The 8,144-nt window shown below is 44.7% G+C and overlaps 1 long non-coding RNA gene across 1 annotated transcript; it reads right to left on the reverse strand.

Annotated features, from left to right (window-relative positions):
• Positions 1-1,688: 1,688 nt before the first annotated feature.
• Positions 1,689-2,737, reverse strand: LOC141096701 (uncharacterized). Its single transcript, XR_012233758.1, has 2 exons — positions 2,472-2,737; positions 1,689-2,024 (listed from the first exon to the last, which is right to left on the reverse strand). It is a non-coding gene; the product is annotated as an uncharacterized lncRNA (long non-coding RNA).
• Positions 2,738-8,144: the final 5,407 nt, after the last annotated feature.

Here is an 8,144-nt window from a genome sequence, read left to right on the forward strand (position 1 = left end):
GAGGGAGAGGGGACGAAAGAGCCTGATGGTGTGGACTTCAAAAGAAGGGAATGAGAGTGATGGAACTGAGGGGATGACCTGGAAAGTGCATTGTGGGGACAGGAGTATGCCGACTCCACCACCAGGTCTATTTGTCGGTCTCGGGGAGTGGGACAATTGTAAGCCACCATGGGAAATGGCAGCAGGAGAGACAGTGTCAGAATCCTGAATCCAGGTTTCCGTGAGGGCCAACAAATTCAGAGAGTTTTTCAGAAAGTAATTGTGTAGGAAAGGAAGCTTGTTGCATACAGACCGTGGATTCCAAAGGGCACAATTGAAAGAAGGAGATGAAGGAGTGCAAGTGATATTAGTAAGATTATTAAGGTTTCGATGTGAGGTAGGGTAGGGGTTGAGGTTGGGGGATGGTGGACCGGGGTTGGGGGAGATGTCCCCTGAAATCAGTAGGAGCAGGAAGATAAAGAGCAAGTAGTTTTTGGAATTGTATGAAGATTTTATGTGCAGTGTGTTTGGGCAAGATGGGCTGAGGCTTTTTAAGAAGGTGAGAAGTGCATGGGAGCTGTACATGGGAGAAGCAAAGAGAGAGGAGCTGATGTATATGAGTCGTGATGGAGGGGGGATTGGTCGGTGAAAGTGGATTGCAAGAGAACATAGGAGGATAGGAATAAAGCACATGGTTAAAAGGGACAGCAGAGTGTGGGTTACCTGACTCCTGTCCTGACTAACTGCCATGTAATAACTGCGGTATCCCGACGCTTATCTTCGTGACGCTTTGCAGACTGCAGGGTCTGAAGAGATGGATTGTGGGAACTGGTTGAGGATAATTTGGCAGCTGGGGTCAGCACACCAGGGTTTTTTTGTTTTTTTTTTGGGATGATCAAAGACATTCAGCCTGGCAACATCTATTTTAACACCTCCACCAGATAAGATCTACACTGATCCCAGTCATGGAAATGCAACAGTGAGTTTTAAGTACAATGCACCAAATGATTTATAACAAAGAATTAGCAGACACATTAAACTATGTTTCTAGATGGTAAAGCAGCAGATGACACAGCAGACAGCAAGCAGAGGGAATTTTTACCATTAGAGTCTATTGCAGCAGATGAGACAGCAATCAGAGGTGGGAAGTTGTACCATTTGAATATGTTGCAGAAGACAGCAAGCAGAGGGAATTTTTACCATTAGAGTCTATTGCAGCAGATGAGACAGCAATCAGAGGTGGGAAGTTGTACCATTTGAATATGTTGCAGAAGACAGCAAGCAGAGGGAATTTTTACCATTAGAGTCTATTGCAGCAGATGAGACAGCAATCAGAGGTGGGAAGTTGTACCATTTGAATATGTTGCAGAAGACAGCAAGCAGAGGGAATTTTTACCATTAGAGTTTATTGCAGCAGATGAGACAGCAATCAGAGGTGGGAAGTTGTACCATTTGAATATGTTGCAGAAGACAGCAAGCAGAGGGAATTTTTACCTGTATGAAGAGAGAAGATGGATTTTAGTTCTGTGCCATGTAATAACTGCTGTATCCCGACGCTTATCTTCGTGACGCTTTGCTTCTGTGATGCGTGCACCCCCACATGCGTGCACCCCTATGGATGGTTCTAAATTTATAGTCCAGACTGCAGGGTCTGAAGAGATGGATTGTGGGAACTGGTTGAGGATAATTTGGCAGCTGGGGTCAGCACACCAGGGTTTTTTTTTTTTTTTTTTGGGATGATCAAAGACATTCAGCCTGGCAACATCTATTTTAACACCTCCACCAGATAAGATCTACACTGATCCCAGTCATGGAAATGCAACAGTGAGTTTTAAGTACAATGCACCAAATGATTTATAACAAAGAATTAGCAGACACATTAAACTATGTTTCTAGATGGTAAAGCAGCAGATGACACAGCAGACAGCAAGCAGAGGGAATTTTTACCATTAGAGTCTATTGCAGCAGATGAGACAGCAATCAGAGGTGGGAAGTTGTACCATTTGAATATGTTGCAGAAGACAGCAAGCAGAGGGAATTTTTACCTGTATGAAGAGAGAAGATGGATTTTAGTTCTGTGCCATGTAATAACTGCTGTATCCCGACGCTTATCTTCGTGACGCTTTGCTTCTGTGATGCGTGCACCCCCACATGCGTGCACCCCTATGGATGGTTCTAAATTTATAGTCCAGACTGCAGGGTCTGAAGAGATGGATTTTGGGAACTGGTTGAGGATAATTTGGCAGCTGGGGTCAGCACACCAGGGTTTTTTTTTTTTGGGATGATCAAAGACATTCAGCCTGGCAACATCTATTTTAACACCTCCACCAGATAAGATCTACACTGATCCCAGTCATGGAAATGCAACAGTGAGTTTTAAGTACAATGCACCAAATGATTTATAACAAAGAATTAGCAGACACATTAAACTATGTTTCTAGATGGTAAAGCAGCAGATGACACAGCAGACAGCAAGCAGAGGGAATTTTTACCATTAGAGTCTATTGCAGCAGATGAGACAGCAATCAGAGGTGGGAAGTTGTACCATTTGAATATGTTGCAGAAGACAGCAAGCAGAGGGAATTTTTACCATTAGAGTCTATTGCAGCAGATGAGACAGCAATCAGAGGTGGGAAGTTGTACCATTTGAATATGTTGCAGAAGACAGCAAGCAGAGGGAATTTTTACCATTAGAGTCTATTGCAGCAGATGAGACAGCAATCAGAGGTGGGAAGTTGTACCATTTGAATATGTTGCAGAAGACAGCAAGCAGAGGGAATTTTTACCTGTATGAAGAGAGAAGATGGATTTTAGTTCTGTGCCATGTAATAACTGCTGTATCCCGACGCTTATCTTCGTGACGCTTTGCTTCTGTGATGCGTGCACCCCCACATGCGTGCACCCCTATGGATGGTTCTAAAAGGATGGTTCTAAAATGGTTCTAGAGGATAAGGGAGATTTTGAATCTCTGCACACACTTTTGGACACTGGACACTTTTGGATTGTGTGAGGCCCACTGATATCTGAGCGCTATGTCACAGGCTCGATGGCACAGGTGTGACAAAAGTGACTAGAGGATAAAGGAGATTTTGAATCTCTGCACACACTTTTGGACACTGGACACTTTTGGATTGTGTGAGGCCCACTGATATCTGAGCGCTATGTGACAGGCTCGATGGCACAGCTGTGACCAAAGTGACTAGAGGATAAGGGAGATTTTGAATCTCTGCACACACTTTTGGACACTGGACAATTTTGGATTGTGTGAGGCCCACTGATATCTGAGAGCTATGTGACAGGCTCGATGGCACAGCTGTGACCAAAGTGACTAGAGGATAAGGGAGATTTTGAATCTCTGCACACACTTTTGGACACTGGACACTTTTGGATTGTGTGAGGCCCACTGATATCTGAGCGCTATGTGACAGGCTCGATGGCACAGCTGTGACCAAAGTGACTAGAGGATAAGGGAGATTTTGAATCTCTGCACACACTTTTGGACACTGGACACTTTTGGATTGTGTGAGGCCCACTGATATCTGAGCGCTATGTGACAGGCTCGATGGCACAGCTGTGACCAAAGTGACTAGAGGATAAGGGAGATTTTGAATCTCTGCACACACTTTTGGACACTGGACACTTTTGGATTGTGTGAGGCCCACTGATATCTGAGCGCTATGTCACAGGCTCGATGGCACAGCTGTGACAAAAGTGACTAGAGGATAAGGGAGATTTTGAATCTCTGCACACACTTTTGGACACTGGACACTTTTGGATTGTGTGAGGCCCACTGATATCTGAGCGCTATGTGACAGGCTCGATGGCACAGCTGTGACCAAAGTGACTAGAGGATAAAGGAGATTTTGAATCTCTGCACACACTTTTGGACACTGGACACTTTTGGATTGTGTGAGGCCCACTGATATCTGAGCGCTATGTCACAGGCTCGATGGCACAGCTCTGACCAAAGTGACTAGAGGATAAGGGAGATTTTGAATCTCTGCACACACTTTTGGACACTGGACACTTTTGGATTGTGTGAGGCCCACTGATATCTGAGCGCTATGTGACAGGCTCGATGGCACAGCTGTGACCAAAGTGACTAGAGGATAAGGGAGATTTTGAATCTCTGCACACACTTTTGGACACTGGACACTTTTGGATTGTGTGAGGCCCACTGATATCTGAGCGCTATGTCACAGGCTCGATGGCACAGCTGTGACCAAAGTGACTAGAGGATAAGGGAGATTTTGAATCTCTGCACACACTTTTGGACACTGGACACTTTTGGATTGTGTGAGGCCCCCTGATATCTGAGCGCTATGTCACAGGCTCGATGGCACAGCTGTGACCAAAGTGACTAGAGGATAAGGGAGATTTTGAATCTCTGCACACACTTTTGGACACTGGACACTTTTGGATTGTGTGAGGCCCACTGATATCTGAGCGCTATGTGACAGGCTCGATGGCACAGCTGTGACCAAAGTGACTAGAGGATAAGGGAGATTTTGAATCTCTGCACACACTTTTGGACACTGGACACTTTTGGATTGTGTGAGGCCCACTGATATCTGAGCGCTATGTCACAGGCTCGATGGCACAGCTGTGACCAAAGTGACTAGAGGATAAGGGAGATTTTGAATCTCTGCACACACTTTTGGACACTGGACACTTTTGGATTGTGTGAGGCCCACTGATATCTGAGAGCTATGTGACAGGCTCGATGGCACAGCTGTGACCAAAGTGACTAGAGGATAAGGGAGATTTTGAATCTCTGCACACACTTTTGGACACTGGACACTTTTGGATTGTGTGAGGCCCACTGATATCTGAGCGCTATGTGACAGGCTCGATGGCACAGCTGTGACCAAAGTGACTAGAGGATAAGGGAGATTTTGAATCTCTGCACACACTTTTGGACACTGGACACTTTTGGATTGTGTGAGGCCCACTGATATCTGAGCGCTATGTCACAGGCTCGATGGCACAGCTGTGACAAAAGTGACTAGAGGATAAGGGAGATTGGATTGCTTTTTAAAAAGCGGTTTGCGGAGCAGTGGGTAAACAGCAATGCAGGAATGTCAGGAAGCCTTAGAAGGCAGCCCAACAACCAACACCACTGATACACCACTATATAGCCTCCCCTTGCACTGCACACACAGTGACTGGTGTGTTGTGCAGGCCAAATTGCTAGCAGCAGAAGCAGTTTTTTTTTCTTCTCAGCAGGACAAAAAAAAATTGGGATTGCTTTTAAAAAAGCAGTTTGCGGAGCAGTGGGTAAATAGCAATGCAGGAATGTCAGGAAGCCTTAGAAGGCAGCCCAACAACCAACACCACTGATACACCACTATATAGCCTCCCCTTTCACTGCACACACAGTGACTGGTGTGTTGTGCAGGCCAAATCGCTAGCAGCAGAAGCAGTTTTTTTGTCTTCTTCCCTGCCTAACGCTCTCCCTACAGAATCAGCAGCAACCTCTCCCTATACTAAGATCGGCAGAAGTAAGATGGCGGTCGGCGTGCACGCCCTTTTATACCCCCTGTGACGCCCACCAAAGCAAGCCAATCACTTGCATGCCCTTCTGAAAGATGGTGGTGACCCGTGCCTATGTCATCACGTTGCCCACAGTGTCCGTGGATCCTGATTGGCTGAAAAAGAGCGCAAAACAAACTTTTGAAACGCAACTTTGGCGCGTAAGTCGCCGACCTCGTGGCCGACCTCATCCTAGGGTCGGGTTTCGTTTCATGAAACCCGACTTTGCCAAAAGTCGGCGACTTTTGTATTTTTTCGACCCGTTTCGCTCAACTCTAGAATCTGCGGTTTGATTGGCGTCGCCAAGAGTTTGCTCCAAAGGATTCGCTCCATCGGTAAACTCTGTTGTTGCTGTAGTCGCCGGTGTCCCGTTGGAACTTTTGACGCTTCCTCTCTTGTAGGAACTTCTGTTGGTCCGATAGAATTTTTTCTGTTTTATCTTTCAGGTTTGACCAATCTGCAGTAGATTAGGTAGTGGATAATTGGGTTTCCACAGCTTTGATGCTTTCTTTTGTATCAGCAATCACCTTCTGCAAGAATTCAACAGTTATAATTATAATGTCAAGAGAACACTTGTTTAACCCCTTAGCGACAGAGCCAGTTTGCAGCTTAATGACCAGGCCAATATTTACAATTCTGAGCACTGTCCCTTTATGAGGTTATAACTCTGGAACGCTTTAATGGATCCCGCTGATTCTGAGAATGTTTTTTCGTGACATATTGTACTTCATGTTAGTCATAAAATTTCTTCAATACGTCTTGTGTTTATTTATGAAAAAAATGGAAACATGGTGAAAATTTTGAAACTTTTGCAATTTAAAAACTTTAAATTTTTATGCTCTTAAATCAGAGAGATGTGTCACAAAAATTTCTTAATAAATAACATTTCCCACATGTCTACTTTACATCACCACAATTTTGGAAGCAAAATTTTTTTTTGTTAGGAAGTTATAAGGGTTAAAAGTTGACCAGAGATTTCTCATTTTTACAGCAAAATTTACAAAACCATTTTTTTTAGGGACCACATCATATTTAAAGTCATTTTGAGGGGTGTACATGACAGAAAATACACAAAAGTGGCACCATTCTAAAAACTAGATGCTCAAGGTGCTCAAAACCACATTCAAGAAGTTTTTTAACCCTTTAAGTGCTTCACAGCAATGTGGAAGGAAAAAATTAACATTTAATTTTTTTTGCAAAAATTTTACTTCAGTAGGAAGCATCCGCTGGAATTATTTGCTGGTTTTTGCTTTTAAAAGAGAAAATCAACCACAAAATTTGTTGTGCAATTTCTCCTGAATACGCCGATACCCCATATATGGGGGTAAATCACTTTTTCAGCACACGGCAGAGCTCGCAAGGGATGGAGCGCCGTTTGACTTTTTCAACGCAGAATTGGCTGAAATTGAGATCGGATGCCATGTTGCGTTCAGAGAGCCCTTAATGTGCCTACACAGTGGAAACCTCCAACAAGTGACCCCATTTTGGAAACTAGACCCCCCATGGAACTTATCTAGATGTGTGGTGAGCACTTTGAACCTTCAAAAGCTTCACAGAAGTTTATAACGTAGAGCCGTGAAAATAAAAAATCCATTTTTTTGCCACAAAAATGATCTTTTCACCCCCAAATTTTTATTTTTACAAGGGTAACAGGAGAAATCATACCCCCACTGTTGTTGTGCGATTTGTCCTGAGTACGCTGATACCCCATATGTGGGGGGGAACCAGTTTTTGGGGGCATGGGAGAGCTCGGAAGGGAAGGAGTGCCATTTTGGAATGCAGACTTTGATGGAATGGTCTGCAGGCATCATGTTGCGTTTGCAGAGCCCCTGATGGGCCTAAACAGTGGAAACCCCCCACAAGTGACCCCATTTTGGAAATTAGACCCCCTAAGGAACTTATCTAGATGTGTGGTGAGCACTTTGAACCCCCAAGCGCTTCACAGGAGTTTATAAACGCAGAGACTTAAAAATAAAGTCTTTTTTATTTCCACAAAAGTGATTTTCTAGACCCAATTTTTAGACCCTCAAAGTTGGTAAATAGTGAAAACCCCTCAATTTTTGATCCAACCCTAACCCCAACACCCCTAACCCTAATCCCAACCCTAACCATAATCCCAACCCTAATCCCTGATCCTAATTCTAACCCTAATCCTAGTTCGCTCTAACCCTAATTCTAACCCTAGCCCTAGCCCTAACCCTAGCCCAACCCTAACCCTACCCTAACCCTAGCCCTACCCTAACCCTAGCCTAATCCTAATCCTAGCCCTAACCCTAGCCCAACCCTAACCCTAACCCAAGCCCAACCCTAACCCTAGCCCTAACCCTAATGGAAAACTGAAAAAAAAAATATTTTCTTTATTTCATTATGTTGGCCTAACTTAGGGGGTGATAAACGGGGGGAGTTATGTACTGTTTTGTTTATTTTGATCACGATGATAGTTTATCATCGTGATCAAAATGAATTAATGGAATCTGCCAGCCAGAGCCGGCAGATTCCCGGCGGGTGCACTGCGCATGCGCCCGCCATTTTCCCAGGATCCAAGATGGCGGCGCCCACTGGAGGACCCCGGCGGGACACAGGACCACCGGGAGGGGACAGAGGACCACGGAGAGGTACTGGGGGGGGATCGG

Source organism: Dendrobates tinctorius, unplaced genomic scaffold, assembly GCF_039654945.1.
Source record: "Dendrobates tinctorius isolate UK_male_01 unplaced genomic scaffold, ASM3965494v1 ptg000078l, whole genome shotgun sequence".
In the NCBI taxonomy this organism is placed as follows: Eukaryota; Metazoa; Chordata; class Amphibia; order Anura; family Dendrobatidae; genus Dendrobates; species Dendrobates tinctorius.